We start from the raw sequence: 18,955 nt of genomic DNA on the forward strand, positions 1-18,955 counted from the left end.
ATTATGCTATCATCAATCCCGATGATCCCACCAACCAAGATAAGATCAACAAGCAATGCAATACAATGGCTCTCAACACCATATACAATACCATTGATTCCGAGGTGTTTGAGCAAATCAAGGATTGTGAAAGAGCAAATGAGGTATGGAAAAGATTGGAAGAAACATATGAGGGCACACCGGCGATGAAGAGTGCCAAGTTGTATATCCTCAAGGATAAGTTGACAAGTTTCAAGATGAAGGATGATGAGAGCATTCCGAAGATGTTCCATTGATTGCAAGTTATTGTCAATGATTTGAAGGCATTGGGAGAGAAGATCAAGGATGATGATGTCTCTCATCAGTTCTTGATGTGCCTACCTCCAAGATCTGAGATGTTGAGATTGCTCATCATAAGAGGAGGATTGAAGGAGATTACCCTCAACCAAGTACTAGGTGATGTCATGACACAAGAGACATACCGTGTGGAAAGAGAGGGGATGACAAGGAGGACAAGAAGGAAGAAGAGGACAAGAAGAAGAAAAGTGTAGCATTTAAGGCTAGCTCATCATCATCCAAGAATAAGAGCAAGTCCAAGAAAGAATCAAGTGATGATGATGATCTTAGTGACATTGATGATGAAGCCATGGCTCTATTTGTGCGCAAGTTGGGCAAATTCATAAAGAAGAAGGGCTATGGTGCAAGAAAGAGAAGATATCACACTAAGAGCAAAGAGTATGTGAGAAGATGCTATAATTTCAAGAGCCCCGATCATGTTGTAGCAAATTGTCCCTACAATAGTGATAATGATGAAGATGAGAAGAAGAAGTACAAGAATGATAAAAATAAGAAGAAGGAGAAGAGAATGACCTTTCAAAAGAAGAAGAAGGGTGGAGGCTATGTAGTCACTTGGGATAGTGATGGTTCCTCAAATGGTGATAGCTCTAGTGATGATGACAAGAAATCTATCAAGAGAGCACTAGCAAGCATCACCATCAACAAGAAGCTCTCCATCTTCGACACTCCATTGACATGTCTCATGGCAAAGCCTACCAAGGTAAAATATGATGAGAGTGATGATGATGAATGTGAAAGTGACTCTTGTAGGAATGATAATGATGATGAGGATGATGAGGATGAGGAGTACACCAGGGAGGAGCTCTTGGACATGTGTGAGCAAGTGCATGCTTGCAATGAGATGAAGAGAAAGGAGTGCAAAGAATTGCGTAAGAAAGTAAAATTTCTTGAGCAATCCTTTGATGAGCTCAATACCACTCATGAGAGGCTAATGGAAGCCCATGAGAAGCTTGGCAAAGCTCACTCTAAGCTTGAAAAGGCTCACTCCTCTCTCATTGAGCAAGTCAAAGTGGAGGAAGTCAAGAAGGAGCAAGTGATCATATCATGTGATGTGGGACTAACATGTGATCTTATTGATGAATCTATTTTTGTTGCTCCCACTAACACTTCTTGTAGCACTACCACTTCTACTTCACCTTTGAGTGATAGTCTCACTTGTGAAACCTCACTAATGGTGAAAAATAAGACCATCAAGAAGGAGGTGAATGAGCCCACTCATGCCTTAGGCAATGCCTATGGTGGAGATGCCCGCTTGCTAAAGTGCTTGGGTAGCCAAAGCTTTTCTCTCAACAAAGAGAGGCAAGGCGGCCTTTGTCACTCCCAAAGTTAGCTTTGTGAAGGGTAATAGTTGGTTTTGTAATAGATGCAAGCAAGTTGGGTATATAGAGCAAAATTGCAAGACTAACAAGAACAAGCTACCTAATGTATCATCAATCAAATTTGATTCTTGTTACATGCTTTATAAGGATGCCAATTGTGTGAATACTAAGTTCATTGGTACACCAATTGTGGACCCAAATAAAAAGGCCATTTGGGTACCAAAGACCTTAGTAACTAACCTTCAAGGACCCAAGCAAATTTGGGTATCTAAAAGGCATTGGGTGCTTGATAGTTGGTGCACACAACACATGACTGGTGATCCAAGAATGTTCAATTTAATCAATGAAAACAAGAGCAATGGGTTTGATAATATCACATTTGGTGACAATGGCAAAGGCAAGGTCAAAGGGTTTGGTAAGATTGCAATATCTAATGACTTGAGCATTTCCAATGTGCTACTAGTAGAGAGCTTGAACTTCAACCTATTGTCGGTAGCTCAATTGTGTGATCTTGGTTTCAAGTGCATATTTGGTGTGGATGATGTAGAGATCATAAGTGTAGATGGCTCTAACTTGATATTCAAAGGATTTAGATATGAGAATCTATACTTGGTTAATTTCAATGCTAGAGAAGCTCAATTGACAACATGTTTGATCACTAAATCTAGCATGGGTTGGTTATGGCATAGAAGGCTTGGTCATGTTGGAATGAAATAATTGAACAAGTTGATTAAGCATGACTTAGTTAGAGACTTGAAAGATGTCACTTTTGAGAAAGATAAGCTATATAGTGCATGTCAAGCCAAAAAACAAGTTGGTAACACACATCCTAAGAAGAGTATGATGAGCACATCTAAGGCATTTAAGTTGATGCACATGGATTTGTTTGGACCAACCACATACACTAGCATTGGTGGAAATAAATAAGGATTTGTGATTGTGGATGATTTCACTAGATATACATGGGTCTTCTTTCTTGTTGACAAGAGTGATGTGTTTGCAACATTCAAATCTTTTATCAAGGGTATTCACAATGAGTTTGAAACAACAATCAAGAAAGTTAGAAGTGACAATGGAAGTGAGTTCAAGAACACTAGAATTGATGAGTTATGTAATGAATTTGGAATTAGACATCAATTCTTGGCCAAGTATACTCCTCAATCAAATGGGCTAGTTGAAAGAAAGAAAAGAACCTTAATTGATATGGCAAGATCAATGTTGAGTGAGTACAATGTAAGTCATTCATTTTGGGCCAAAGCAATCAACACGGCTTGCTACTATAGCAACCGACTCTATTGTCACCCCATGATGGAGAAGACACCTTATGAACTATTGAATAGAAGAAAGCCAAACATAGCATACTTTCGTGTATTTGGTTGCAAATGCTATATATTGAAGAAAGGCACTAGATTGAGCAAGTTTGAAAAGAAATGCGATGAAGGTTTCTTGCTTGGTTACTCCACTACTAGCAAGGCTTATAGAGTTTGGAACTTGGCTAGTGGTACTCTTGAGGAGGTTCATGATGTGGAGTTTGATGAAACCAATGGTTCTCAAGAGGAAGATAAGAATCTAGATGATGTGAAAGGAACTCAATTGGTCAAGGCAATGAGAAAGATGGACATTGGTGAGTTAAGGCCTAGAGTGGTGATTGATGTTGAAGATGATAAGAATCAAGTGCTCTCTAACTCAAATGTGTAAGCTAGTGGTTCTCATGATCAAATCCAAACAAGCACTAGTGATGGCAATGTGCAAGATCAACAAGTGGCTAGTTCATCATCTCAACCAAGTGATCAATCAAATGCTAGCAATCAAGTGCAAGTGCTTCAACCAACCAATGTTGCAAGTGATCATCCATTGGACACTATCATTAGTGATATTTTAAGAGGTGTGCAAACTAGATCAAGATTGACTTCTTTTTGTGAGCATTTCTCATTTGTGTCATCTATTGAACCTAAGAAGATAGATGAAGCTCTGAGGGATGTTGATTGGGTCAATGCTATGCATGAAGAGCTAAACAATTTTACAAGAAACCAAGTATGGGAGTTAGTTGAGAGGCCTAAGGATCATAATGTGATTAGAACCAAGTGGGTCTTTTAGAACAAGCAAGATCAAGATGGGATAGTAATAAGGAACAAAGCAAGATTAGTGGCTCAAGGTTACACGCAAGTTGAAGGTCTTGACTTTGGAGAAACATATGCTTTGGTTGCAAGATTGGAAGCAATTAGGATCTTGCTAGCCTATGCTTATGCCCACAACATCAAGTTGTACCAAATAGATGTGAAGAGTGCATTTCTCAATGGGTACATCAATGAGCTTGTGTATGTTGAGCAACCTCTCAGTTTTGGAGATGGAAAGAAACCCAACCATCTTTACAAGTTGAGAAAGGCTTTGTATGGATTAAAACAAGCACCAAGAGCATAGTATGAGAGATTGAGGGATTTCCTACTCTCTAAGGGATTCAAGATGGGAAAGGTTGACACCACTCTCTTCACCAAGAAGCTTGGAAATGACTTATTTGTAATGCAAATCTATGTTGATGATATCATATTTGGGTCAACAAATCAAGATTTTTGTGAGGAGTTTGGTAAGATGATGGCAAGTGAGTTTGAGATGTCCATGATTGGAGAGCTTAGCTACTTCCTTGGTCTTCAAATCAAGCAAATAAAGAATGGCACATTTGTGAGTCAAGGCAAGTATATCAAGGACATGCTCAAGAAGTTTGGAATGGATGATGCTAAAGCTATTAGTACACCAATAGGCACAAGTGGAAGTTTGGATAGTGATGCTAGTGGCAACATGGTGGATCAAAAGATGTATCGGTCTATGATTGGAAGCCTACTCTATGTGACCGCATCAAGGCCGGATATGATGTTTAGTGTATGCATGTGTGCTAGATTTTAAGCCTCACCAAGAGAAAGTCATTTAAAAACAACAAAGAGAATATTGAGGTACTTGAAGCATACACAAAATATTGGCTTGTGGTATCCCAAAGGAGCTAGATTTGAGTTTATTGGATATTCGGACTCCGATTATGCAGGATGCAAAGTTGAGAGAAAGAGCACATCGGGCACATGTTAACTATTGGGAAGATCACTTGTGTCTTGGTCATCAAAGAAACAAAATAGTGTAGCACTTTCAGCCGCCGAAGCGGAGTACATTTTGGCCGATAGTTGTTGTGCTCAACTACTTTGGATGAAGGCTACTTTGAGTGATTTTGGAATTATGATCAAGCAAGTGCCATTGCTATGTGACAATGAGAGTGCCATCAAACTCACAAACAACCCGGTTCAACACTCAAGAACAAAGCATATAGATGTCCGTCATCACTTCATAAGAGATCATCAATAAAAAGGGGACATTTGCATAGAGAGTGTGGGCACCGAAGATCAACTTGCCGACATATTCACCAAGCCATTTGATGAGAAAAGGTTTTAAAAGCTAAGGAATGAATTGAACATACTTAACTTCTCAAATATGTGTTGATGCACCCCCATCATATGACATGCCTCTCCTTTGAGCAATACAAGATATAAATTGATTGGCATGGCATACATCCTTGCTAAGGACATGATTAGTGCATCTAGACATGTTTTACATTTGAAAAAGGCTCATTCATGAAAATCAAATGAATTTGATGCTTGTATGTTACCACTATTTCTTGTATGTTTGAAATGATCTAGTGGTAACATATGACATGTTTGTGGGCTTATAGACCTAGTATTTGATCTAGAAAATAAGCTATAAGTGTTTAACTCAACATGGTACAAGATAACCCTTATTTAGAGGTGTGAAGAAGCTTATCCTTGGATCAAACTGAGTTAAATATCTTTTGCAAGTGATCTAGATTGAACCAAATTGGAAAAATAATCCTCATTTCACATGGTTTCACCCCAACCTATCTATAATTTGAACCTATCTATACTTTAAGCCTTTGTGGTCATTGATGACAAAGAAGGAGAGAAACAAAGATAAGTGATAGGGGGAGAAATAGTGTAGAGAGATAAGATATGACAAAGGAAGGGGATCAATTAAAATCTTGAGCACACAAGTAGGGGGAGCAAGCTCATGAACTTGTATGGTGCATTTGAATATGCATTTCATATGTTTGCTTGCATGGCACAAGTTTTAAATTTCAATATCCAAGCTTGTATGGTGTATGCTAGTTGTAGATTTGAATGATAAGATGAAAAACTAGCATGCATAGGATATCTAATGATTTCATTCCCATGTTTTTACAAGTGGTATCTAGCTAAAGTAACTAGACTTATGTTCATCATATGGAAACTAGACCCTTTCTTGTAATATTGATCTCATGGGGTATTCTAGTTTTTATGTATGTCTAGTTACTAATGGTGCTAAGGATGGTATAATGGTGCACTCCGATTGGTATCACGCTTCAAAGGTCCATCTCTTATACCTTAGCATCTTGTGGTAGAAATTGTCTCCTATATTTCCTATCTAAGCATATGTGCAAAGCTACAATCCAAACTCTTAGCACATATGTAGGGGGAGCAATTGCTACCATACGGAGTTCATGAAACTTGTCCATATTCTTTACACATGGTAAATATGCTTGGGCAAGCAACATGGATTCAAATGAACTTTAATTCATATATTTGTATAAGGGTTGTCATCAATTACCAAAAAGGGGGAGATTAAAAGCTCTAGTTTGGTTTTGGCTAATTCATGAAACCCTAAGTGCTAACCTAGTTTATCAAAGTGATCATGAGATAGGTAGCACTATTCCAAGTGATGAAGCAATAACGAAGATCTTGACAATGGTGATAGTATGGTTATGATCAAAGGCTTGAACTTGGAAAAGAAGAAAGAGAAAAATAAACAGGCTCAAGGCAAAGGTAAAAATGTAGGAGCCATTTTGTTTTAGTGATCAAGACACTTAGTAAGTGTGATCACATTTAGGATAGATAGCCGTACTATTAAGAGGAGTGAAACTCGTATCAAAATGCGGTTATCAAAGTGCCACTAGATGCTCTAATTTATTACACATGCATTTAGGATCTAATGGAGTGCTAACACCCTTAAAAATATTTGTGAAAATATGCTAACACATGTGCACAAGGTGACACACTTAGTGGTTAGCACATTTGAGCAAGGGTGAAGGAGATAGAGATGATAGAGGGTCAGTCTTGCTATTTTACAACTGACCGGATGCTGGTCTTAGGGGGACCAGCGCGTCCGATCAGGCATGGCAGTGATTACTTGGCGTCAGTCATGTGACTGGATGCTGGGCCTCTGACTGACTGGATGCTAGAAGGCTGCATCCGGTCAGAGCTGACGTAGCTGCACAGCAGTCAGGGTAACTAACCGGACGTTGGGTGTGTCCTGTCAAGTGCCACCGGACGTGTCCGGTCGAAGAAAATTGGTTTTGGAACCTTACTGTAAACGATCGGATGCTGGGGGTTCAGCGTCCGGTCACTTGTGGCGGAGCGTCCGGTCAACTATCGACCGTTGAGATCTGGCGGTCATAGTTAAAAGAAGATTGACACGTGGCTGACATCGGGCGATCGGACGCTGAGCCTGCGTTCGGTCAGTAGGACCGAAGCATCCAGTCACCTCGATCGGTGCTCAGTGAAGGGGTACAATGGCTTTATTTCGTGGGAGCTTCTATTTAAGCCCCATGGCCAGCTCAAGCTCACTCTCTTGCACATTTTCATTGGCATAACAACCTTGAGAGTTTAGCAAAAGCCCTCCCACTATTCTCCATCATTGATCCATCATCTTTGTGAGATTGGGAGAGAATCCAAGTGCATTGCTTGAGTAATTGCATCTAGAGGCACTTGGTATTCGTGTTGTGCTGTGGATTTTGCTTGTTACTCTTGGTGGTTGCCACCACCTAGATGGCTTGGTGCAGTGGTGGAGGATCGGCATGAGTTGGTGATTGTTTGTGGCCATCTTCGGTGATTGTGAGGGGAGTTGTACCTTCTCCAGCAGAGTATCGAAAGGTAACTCTAGTGAATTGCTTGTGTCATTGAGTTACCTCACTTGTGGGTAGGTTCTTGCGGTGTCCAATCATGTGGACGAGGTTTGTGAAACACCTCTTAGCCATCGAACCACCAAGTGTTGGTCGACACAATGGGGATTAGCGTGTTGGCAAGCACGTGAACCTCGGGAGAAAATCGGTTGTCTCTTGTCATTTGCATTCTCCCGGTGATTGGCGTAATCTTCATCTTGTAATTGGTTCATTCCTCTACACGATGGTATAATCACCCTACTCACTCATTTATATTCTTGCAAACTAGTTGTGGCAAGCTCTTTAGTGTAATTAGAATTGAGAGCTTGCTTTGTTGTTTTAAGTTCATCTAGTGGAGCTCTTTAGAGTGACAAGTTTGAGAGCTCTTAGTGAGTAGTATCTTTGCAAAGTGTGTGCCTAGTAGTCCTTGCAACTAGAATTGTTGGATAGGTGGCTTGTAACCCTTGTAGAGCTAAAGCAAGTTTCCATTTCACTATTTATCATACTAATTAAATTGCTCTAGTTGGTTTATAGATTTTTAAATAGGCTATTCACCCCTCTCTAGCCATATTAGGACCTTTCAGCCGGCATGTTTCGCCCTTAATTACTGATGAGCTTTCTCTCCTGTCAATTGTAGGGCCAAATTGACTGGCACGTCTCAGGAGGATTACGCAGGATCGACCACCCTTGCGCTGAAGCTAGGTGAATCTGCTCCATCGAGCAGACCCTTCCGACTTGCTGCATGTGTCCATGGCATAGAGACGAAAATTTTATGTCGACACTAACACACACATAATGGGAAACACTAACTCCGTTAATAATTAATAATACTAACTCATCATCAGTCACTCACACACATCATTATTAACCAACCACACCACACACATCGTGACCTTTCTGCCTGCCTGCCTCCCTACCCGACCGCCCCGCCGCGCCCGCGCCTCCCTCCCTCACAAGGCCTTCATGGCGGCGCGGCGGAGGCTTTTCTTGTTCATCGTCAAAACCAACGAGGGGAGAAGCACAGTCTAGGCTTCAATCGTATCCTGCATATTTTTTTGAAAAAAATGCGAATTTGGAGAAGAGGTGGAGTAGCATCCCGATCAAGACGCGCGGAGGCCTCGAGGAGGCGGCGCCACACCACCAGCGCCGGTCCTTGATTTTGAGGGCCCTCTGGCGAACTCGTCGCGACGGCCTCCTTTAGACCATAAAATTTTAGAATATATAGGCTAATTTTACTTGTATAGGGAAAGCAAATCCAATAATATATTTTTAATTTAATATGTCTGATAATTATCGAGAGCGAGAAACAACGTAGACTAAAAGAGCAATATATTTGTACTTCTAGAACTAATACGATTACCTTAAAGAAGAATAGAACTCCATCATATCCACTGCTTCTTATAAAAAGATACTTCTTGGGGCATTTCTTGATGCAAAATCATCAAGAATGGTATCGAGATCAATAGTGTCTAAGATATCCTTCTCAATGGTGCACATAGCCAAACCATTTAACCTTTCTTGTGACATAGTTGATCTCAAATAATTCTTCAACAACTTCAATTTTGAGAAACTTCTTTCGGCCGAAGCTACAGTCACAGGTACAGTTAAAAGAATTCGATAGGCAACTGAAATATTTGGATAGCAATCTACATCCATAACAAACTTTAGAATCTCTGGCGCCGACATCAAAGAATCTAGCAAAGTCACTTGCAACACCTTTAATTCTGAAAAAAAATCATTGATCTTAACATCGGATGAGTTATCATGAGAATTTTTTTCCACAAAAATCTTGCAGCGCAACCAAAGATCAGCTTCATCCAAGGATTTCAAATTTCCTGAGTTGAACAAGAACCCAAAAACATTATCAAATGCTGTCATCTGCTCAAATCTACTAGTCAATGTAGCAATTGCAGAATCAATCATAACTAGGTTCTAAAGGAGTCCACAGCAGATTGTTGTATTTCCTCGTCTTGGTCATCTTGTTCATCAAAATATTTCTTTCTCTTTCGTTGATGTTTTGTAGGAAATATTGGCTGACACCTTCAATGTGTTTGAGAGTAGCATCTATACTCACAATTTTAGATTGCAACTTCTTGCTAACCTTATTTATAGAGAATAAAATATCGTGCCAGATAACCAAACCAACTATAAATTCAAAATTCTCAAGTGCACTCACCAAAGATTGTGATGAGGACATCGCCACGCTGGACACACCGACGCCATGGTCTTCCCCAAGTTGCAATTCGTTTCCAACTCAGCTGCCACGTCGTCCTCGGATTCAGCAGACACGTCGTCACTGTTTTGGTCATAACTTCCTCATACGACATCGAAACGGGCCGTTCTTGGATGCGTTGGAAAGGGGACGACGATGCCGTCGTTTTGGATCTGGTCCCAGCTCCAGAAGGTCCGTGGATCATTCTGTGTGACCACGGCAAGGTGCTGTGTTACCTATTTGGGCCAACTTGGCCATGTATCGTGTCGGGCCTTAAGCCCAAGTTGTGGGCGCCCAACCCCTGGCCGTCCCCAACCCTAGGTCGAGTCTTAGACTATAAACATAGCCGCCGCCGCTGCTATACAATTAGGTTTTGTTTAGAGTTTAGTTTTCCCTCGAGAAACTGAATCGTTCATTGTAACTGTGGTGACAAATCCTTTTACAGTGATCCAGGGCCCCTGTTCTTGATCTCCTCCACTGTGTCGATTAGTCCTTTGGAACCGAGTTCTTGAACCCTCTATTGATATTCGCGTCATTCATATTTGCAATTTCAGATTGCGTGTTTTACCTTCTTGCTTGTGCTCTTCGATTCGCTTGCAGGAGAAGCCTTCTTGGCGAGGTCAATCAAGTTGTGCTTGGTTGATAACCAACGGAGCGGTGGTGTAACGGTTGCAGGGTTCGAATCGTGTCTGATTTGAAGCCGGATCGCCAACGTCGAGATCTCCACAAATCGAACTTACCGGCTACCTCTCGGAAGATCGGGCCTGTACTCATCAATTGGTATTAGATATTTCAGGTTTACCGTGAGGTATAATCTCGTTTGCCTTAGATTCATATTTGTTCATTACCTAGAGTCCACAAAAAGCCCAAAAATATTTCAATTTCCGCTGTCCTATCGCCCTTTGTGCCTTTGCAATTTCGTTTCAGATTCGTGTTGTTGAGTTTGTGTCCGTGGTCGAGTCTTGTTGCTGGTTTAGGATTGTGTTCGTGGTCGTAGTTCAATCGCCCGTTGCTGTGATTTTGTTTTCCGCCGCTATCCCATCCACCGTTCCCAAACAACAAGTCGAAGCCACCACATTACTCGACTTGCCCCGCTAGCCGCCTTGTGTAACTTCTCGCCGCCGCGCAAACCCTAGATAGGTTGCCAGCCGCTCTTATTTTGCCTGCATCGCAGCCCTCCTTACATCATCAGGCGAATACCTACTGCTGTGATCGGTGTTAGAGTTTAGGGACGCTTTGCCCTAACTGCCGCCGCCGTGTTGTGCCTCCCGGAAAATATACCTTGACATACCTTCGGTAAAACAGGCATAACTTTTCGCTCGTTTATCAGAAAAATCTGAAATTTTTTGTGCAGCTTCTTGACACCATTTGGACCCGACCCAAACTCGGCTTCGCCCTGTTTGGTTTCATCAGAATTGCCAAAAAAAATCGGGAAAATATAGAAAAAAAATTGTCAAAGTTTTTGCACGCTTTTCAGAGAACGTGCTGAATTTCTGTAGACCACATCCCACCTCAGTTGTAGGTGCCAATTTTTGTGGTTGCCTCTTTTGTGATCCTTATTCAGAGAAAAGTATAAAAAAAATAGTAAAAAAAAAGTTTGTTTCCTACTAGTGCCTTTTGGGAAAATCCGGGAAAAATTCAGGAAAAAGGAGAAATCCGGGCTATTTGCTTGTTCTGTGAGTTCTTTCGATCGTCCTTTGTTTTCACCTTGTTGCGCTACGTCTTGACACGTCTTAGCCAGCAACTGTGATTTGTACTTTGGATCCAGATTGAACAATCGCTTCTCTGCACTCGTTAATTGCTAATCCTTGCTGTCATATTGTGTGCCTACCTATAGCTCCACATATTCTTCTGTCAGCACAGGTTCATCTTGCAACTGTTACCCACGCTCAACAACAGATTGTTTCGCCACTTTGGTTTTGCTCCTGTTTGGCGTTGGTAAGAATACAGGCAAGACGGTGGTAAGCCGCTTGTGATTTTGCATTCCACTTTCACCACCACCACTTGTTGCCTTTTAGTTGATAGGGATAATACTTTGGTGTTGTCTTTTTCTATCTTCTAACCATGGCAGGAACTCCGACGGACTTCAATGAGTGCGTGTCCAAGGGCGAGCTTGCAACGTTCATGACTGAACAACGCAATCTTATGACCGAGCTGACGCGCAACGTGAACAATCTGGTCACCCGCATTGCACAGCTTGAGCAACGCCCTCCACCTTATCATGCTGATGATGAAGATGCTGGTGATGAAGATGCGTATGCTGACGGTGGTGCCCGTCGCCGCCTCAACTTCAATCGTCGCGGTATGGCAGGTAATAATCATGGTAATAATGATCCTTTTGCTAAGATTAAATTTAGTCTACCACCTTTTGCTGGTAATGTTGATCCAGAGGCATATTTAGATTGGGAGCTTTCTGTTCAACAAAAATTTGATTCTCATAATGTCCCTGCTGAGCATAGAGTTAGACTTGCTACCAGTGAGTTTACTAATTTTGCGTTGTTCTGGTGGAGTGATCTTTGCAATGCCAATAATGCTGCTGCTGTGCCTCAAACTTGGAATGTTTTAAAGCAACGTATGAAATCTCGTTTTGTTCCTCCTTATTACCAACGTGATTTACGTTTGAAACTACAAACTTTAAAACAAGGTGATAAAGGAGTAGAAGCATACTATCAAGAATTGATTATTGGTTTAGCACGTTGTGGTATAAATGAAGATGATGATGATGCTAGTGCTAGATTTTTTGGTGGTTTAAACCATGATATACAGAACATACTTGATTATAAAGAATGGCGCAATTTTTCCCAATTGTATCATCTTGCTATTAAGGCCGAACGAGAAGTACAGGGACGCAAACAACACCAGCCTTTCAGGTCTAACAATGGGAGGAATTTTCAGCAGCGTTCCGAGCCGGAGACGCCCAAGCTTCCTGTTGCACCACAGCCATCTACACCTCCATTTTCTTCCGGGGTAAGTAAATTGTCTAATGTGCAGTTTCCACAGCTGAAGAAAGGTGGCACTCCGGGTGCTTCTACTAGCTCCTCCTCGTCCAGCTCTAAAATCATTTGCCACCGATGCAAAGGCATGGGACATGTCATGAAGGAATGCCCCAGTCGTCGCGCTTTCATTGCTACCGAGGATGGATATGTAAGTGCTAGTGATGTTGAAGATGATTTAGCCCTTGCTGCTAACATTGATGCAGATCCCATCGAGGGCGATCATGACAAGGAGGCCATCACCATTGACTCTGTCGCTGCTGCCGCGGACTACCCTAGCCTTCTTATGCAGCGTGTGTTGAGTACACGTGTGGGTCATGAAGACGAGATGAAGATCCAACGCCACAATTTATTCCACATGTATCTCATTGTGCAGGGTTGTCGTGTTCTCACTATCATTGATAGCGGGAGTTGCAACAACTTGGTGAGTTCAGATTTGGTTGACAAGCTTGGCTTGACCACACGACAACATTCGTATCCATATAAACTTCAATGGTTCAATAATAGTGGTAAGACTAAGGTAACTAAATCAGCACGCATTAGCTTTTTCACAGGCTCTTATCATGATACTGCTGATTTTGATGTTGTCCCTATGCAAGCTTGTTCCATTTTGTTAGGTCGCCCATGGGAATTTGATAATGATGCCTTACATCATGGTAGAACTAATACATACACTATCATACATAAGGACAAGAAAATTACATTGCTGCCTTTGTCTCCTATGGATATTATTAAACATGCTAATGAGATCAAAAATAAACCTCCAACAGACATTGCTAAAAATAATGGGATTAAGTTAAAAGGAGGTGCTTTTCTTGCTACAACTCCTGCTACTGCTGAGTTATGTGATAATCCTGATGCACCATGTTATACTATGTTTTGTCAACCTTTTATGTCTGGTGCATTGCCTGCTGTCACTAACCTTTTGCAGGAGTTCGCTGATGATGGGATGGAGTCGAGGACGACTCCAATTCTACAAGGAGGGGATAATGAGGACATCGCCAAGATGGAGTCGAGGATGACTCCAATTCGAGAAGGGGAGGATGATGAGGACATCGCCACGCTGGACACACCGACGCCATGGTCTTCCCTAAGTTGCAATTCGTTTCCAACTCAGCTGCCACGTCGTCCTCGGATTCAGCAGACACGTCGTCACTGTTTTGGTCATAACTTCCTCATACGACATCGAAACGGGCCGTTCTTGGATGCGTTGGAAAGGGGACGACGATGCCGTCGTTTTGGATCTGGTCCCAGCTCCAGAAGGTCCGTGGATCATTCTGTGTGACCACGGCAAGGTGCTGTGTTACCTATTTGGGCCAACTTGGCCATGTATCGCGTCGGGCCTTAAGCCTAAGTTGTGGGCGCCCAACCCCTGGCCATCCCCAACCCTAGGTCGAGTCTTAGACTATAAACACAGCCGCCGCCGCTGCTATACAATTAGGTTTTGTTTAGAGTTTAGTTTTCCCTCGAGAAACTGAATCGTTCATTGTAACTGTGGTGACAAATCCTTTTACAGTGATCCAGGGCCCCTGTTCTTGATCTCCTCCACTGTGTCGATTAGTCCTTTGGAACCGAGTTCTTGAACCCTCTATTGATATTCGCGTCATTCATATTTGCAATTTCAGATTGCGTGTTTTACCTTCTTGCTTGTGCTCTTCGATTCGCTTGCAGGAGAAGCCTTCTTGGCGAGGTCAATCAAGTTGTGCTTGGTTGATAACCAACGGAGCGGTGGTGTAACGGTTGCAGGGTTCGAATCGTGTCTGATTTGAAGCCGAATCGCCAACGTCGAGATCTCCACAAATCGAACTTACCGGCTACCTCTCGGAAGATCGGGCCTGTACTCATCAGATTGACATTCACTAACTGCCATTGGGTCATCAGTTGAAGCCTTCTCTAGCACTATTAAAGCTGATCTTATTTGAGGAGTCTGGAATCTGATAGCTTGAACACTTTTTATTCGGCTTTCACAGCGAGTATTAGACCATGACTTAACTGTCAATCCTAGGACATTGTCAACCAAAATCTTTCACCTTTTGGTAGATTTTGCAAACAGGGTGTATATACGTTGGATAATGCCAAAAAAAAGAAATAGCTTGCCTGCAAGATTTCAAATATCACAAATAATAAGATCCCAAATAATGGCATATTATATGAAAACAATGTATAACATATAAAAGAAATAATAGTTTACCTGCAAGATTTTTTCATATCACAAAGAGTAAGATTCAGACTATGACATGCACACGGCATATATAGTGCTCTTGGATTAATTTCAAGCAAGCGCGTCTGAACACCTTGGTGTTTCCTCTTCATATTTGAACCATTATCATACCCTTGACCCCTCACATCATCAATATTCAAACCAAGAGAGGCCAATGCACTCTTTAATTCATTAAAAAGACCCAATCCTGATGTGTCATCAACCTTCAAAAACTCTAGGAAGAACTCCTCTACCCTTGGAACATTTCCCGATATATTCACACACCTAATAATTAGAGTCATTTGTTCTTCATGGCTCACATCTGGAGTACAATCTAAAATCACAGAAAAATACTTGGCATCCTTAATAATCTTTAATATAGTTTGTTTTACACAATCTGTAAGAAGAGAAATCATCTCATTCTGAATTTTATGCCCAAGGTAATGATAATGAATCTTACTATTTTGAATCCGCCTAATATGGTCTTGCATCACAGGATCAAATTCACCCATCATTTCAACTGTGCCCAGAAAGTTACCATTGTTAGCTTGATATAGTTTCTCATTTTGCCCTCGGAAAGCCAAATTATGTTTAGCAAGAAACTTGACAGCAGAAACGATTCTTACTAAAACTTGTCTCCAACGCTCCTCTCCTTTGCAATTTTCCGTTGCAAATCATCATCAATTGTTTTATTTTTGCTCAACCTCAGCCTAAGTTCATTCCAAGTATTCATGTTTCTTATATGCTCAACACTATTCTCATGTTCCTTGAGTCTTAAACTAAGATGTTTCCAGTCCCTCAATTCATCGTGTGCTACCAAACTTTTGTTCTGATCTGATTTGAACAATTTGCAGCAAAAACAAAAAACTTTATCCACATGTTTAGAGTAAACCAACCATTTTCTATCAACCACATCACCATTGCTTAACTTTCTAGAGTAGTAAGCATATGAAAAATGTCTATTGTGAGCATCTACAAGGAACTCAAGATTCAATTCTCTCACTGATCCTTTTTCAATTAAAATATCTCTACCCTTATTATCAAGATTCTCCCAAGTTCTAGGATCAAAGACATCATGAATAGAAGGTTGCACATCATCAATTGAATTTTCAGGTTGAGAGAAAAGCTGTAAATTTTCATTCTCTATAGCATCAACTTGTTCACTTAAATTATCATTAACTTGTTGTTGCTCTTCTTCTTGATTATCAGGTGCATCTATAGGGTTGTCATCATACACAACACTACTTGAAGCTGAAAAAAACTTATCTAAAGCACCTTGTTGTGACTGAACAAACTGTTCTTCTTGTCTTTTCTGTTTTCTTTTCGCAGCCCCTGACAAATATTTCTTAGGTAACATTCTAAAATTCTTACACCTGACCCAAATTATAAGAAAACATGACTATATGAGTACAAAGTACTAGACAAAATTTAAACAAGGAAAAAACCCTAGGGTCTAGACAATTTAGACATGAACCGATTCAGAACCAAGATTCACAAATCACAAAAATGGCATAAGACAATAACCAAGATAAATCTTCAGATGTCGTCGACTCGCCGTCCTCGTCGAGCCCTGCCTCGGGCCCTCGGCTGCCTTGTCGCGGCGCTGCGTCTCGCCGTTCGCGGAAGTCTGTACGAAGTAGCGATCGGTCGATCGTTGATTCGCTTCACGCTGTGCGGGGCTGTGGCTGGCGTTGGCGGCGGCTCGGCTCCTGAGTCCTGATAGCTGAAAAGGAAGACAAAGAGGCCGACGAGCTCTGAAAAGAAACACTAGCGGCCAGCGCACTGAGAACGGGCGACGAGCTGTGCGGCACGGCTGGCCTGCTGGCTGCATGGCTTCTGCATTGCTGATGGGCTGTGCGGCGCTGCTGGCCTACTAGCCTGCTGGCTGCCTGGCTTCTGCATTAATCCCGCCTGGGCCCCCGGCCATCGCACCTCCTGCCCCCCTAGGGCCGGCACTGCACACCACCACAACCTTGCGCGGTGGCGGCACTGGCGGAGCCAAGCTAGAGGGGCCATGCCCCCCCCCCCCCCCCCACACCCCCCACCCCACCCCAACCATACAAACTTTTTTTATATATTGCAACAGTAGCTGTTTTGTCAAAAGTGAAAGGTTGTAGTTGATCGGTGTGCATTGACACTTTTCAACGCAGGCATATGAGCATTGCCTTGGGGATGATTCTCAGTCTCGTTAAGAGCTTTGGTTCCACCATTGCTTCAGCTTTGTCGGCTACACCACCTGTTGGGGTAGACCTTGAGACAGTCACAGAGCAGAGGTGTTTTCTTCCTTTCATCTCATTGAAAATTGTAATGGGTTCTCCTTCCTGCTTCATGCATACAATGGACTTGCTTCACGAGCGCATATCTTGCTAGGTTGGAGCGGTGCAATCTATGTTTCCAAGAACTGAAGAATGTGAGCGCCAGACTCAAGTTGCTGACAAGGTAAACTTCAATGGCTCTAGCCTCTTAAGTATCCCATGAAACCTCAAAACATTGTTCAGTTCAATGAACTAAACTAATTGATATCTCTGGGCATTTCCTTTGCAGGCGGCAAGGCGAGATTGGGAGATCGGCTCAGGAGCTCAACCTTTTTCTTCAGGATATCTTTCAATTGTCATCAAGCGTGTAAACAGTGACCATAGCACAACCTACAAAATATCCACGCACTCTCAGCCTGTTCGCTTGCTCGTAAACGATCGTAAATTTCCAGCCGGGAACAGTGTTTTTCTCTCACACCAAACCAGCCAGCAGTAAATAATCCACGATCGTTTACGGCCTCCCGAACAGGCTGTCTATTTCCTTTGGTCATAACACATCCTACTTCACTAGTCCCAATCGAGCACCTCGCCTGTGACTCCTCGCCTCACCGCTGACTCTGCCCTTCCACCGCCTGCTCGGCCGCGCCTCACCGCCTTGCTCACCGCCAGCAACCTGCCACCACTGTCGGGCCCCTCCTTCTAAGCCCACCGGCCATGGATGCCCGCAAAATCTAAAACCCTAACACGTCGCCACGCCATCGCCTCGTTCACTGTCCCCGCCACGGCGACCTCGCCGGTGGCCGTTCCGCCCACCGCTCGCCCCCTTCTTCCTCAGTTCCGGCGATAGAGTCGTTGTGTGCGCCACTTCAGTTAGCAGTGCATGCGCGCCCGATAACGATTGGGCCAACCCGCTGCTATGTATGCGCGTCTTATTGGAGGCCCTCCACGTAGTGCCATATAAATCACCACTCGTAACATATTTAAAAACAATCTAGAATATCCATATTTAAACTAATGGCATATACTAAACTACTAGAGCCACATAACCAACTCAGGTAGAGACCTGTAACTCTCTCTCGGATAAAGTACAAGCGTACAACTATCTCGATTGAACGTTTAGTCAAAATCGACCGAATTCAAATTTCAGATTCTCCTCTTCAAAGACAGAGGACAACCAATAATCCAAGTTTCTGTTCCTCAAGGTACATAGAAGCCGAGAAGAGTAGGCCAGGGCCAGTGGCGGGGCGCTTTCAGTTAGCAGTCCCGAGTCCAGCCCATCTTGCAACAACGTAATATGGGCCACGTATAGCAAAGGCCGGTACAGCAGTTCCTGTGACGCATCACACTGCTGAGTTGTTCCGATCCTGCTGCTTGTTCTTGTCTTTATTTGGCCTTAGGATAAGGATCGCACTAGTTTTGTTTTTATTTCCATGTCTATAAAGAATTATTAGGGTCTAAACTGCATCATCCGTGCACTAGTACATGATTCCCTTGGCACTTCCAATGAAATTGTCCAGCCCATGCGCATCAGCTCATCAAAGCCACTGATGCGGCCGAGCTAGACGCGTTGGGCCCGTCCCATTTGCATTCAGTAGTATCCCAAACAGGGGAGCTTTTGGAAGGATCAACGTTAATACACCCTCACCTCAATAACAGCTCACCAAATTAA

General features: G+C 42.5%; 2 pseudogenes; one reads left to right on the forward strand and one right to left on the reverse strand.

Annotated features, from left to right (window-relative positions):
• Positions 1–17,657, forward strand: part of LOC136536571 (katanin p80 WD40 repeat-containing subunit B1 homolog KTN80.4-like) — a 283,345-nt pseudogene extending 265,688 nt beyond the window's left edge.
• On the reverse strand, positions 15,019–16,933 carry LOC136513391 (uncharacterized; annotated as a pseudogene).
• Positions 17,658–18,955: the final 1,298 nt, after the last annotated feature.

The sequence above is a fragment of the Miscanthus floridulus genome, chromosome 2, assembly GCF_019320115.1.
Source record: "Miscanthus floridulus cultivar M001 chromosome 2, ASM1932011v1, whole genome shotgun sequence".
Lineage (NCBI taxonomy): Eukaryota > Viridiplantae > Streptophyta > Magnoliopsida > Poales > Poaceae > Miscanthus > Miscanthus floridulus.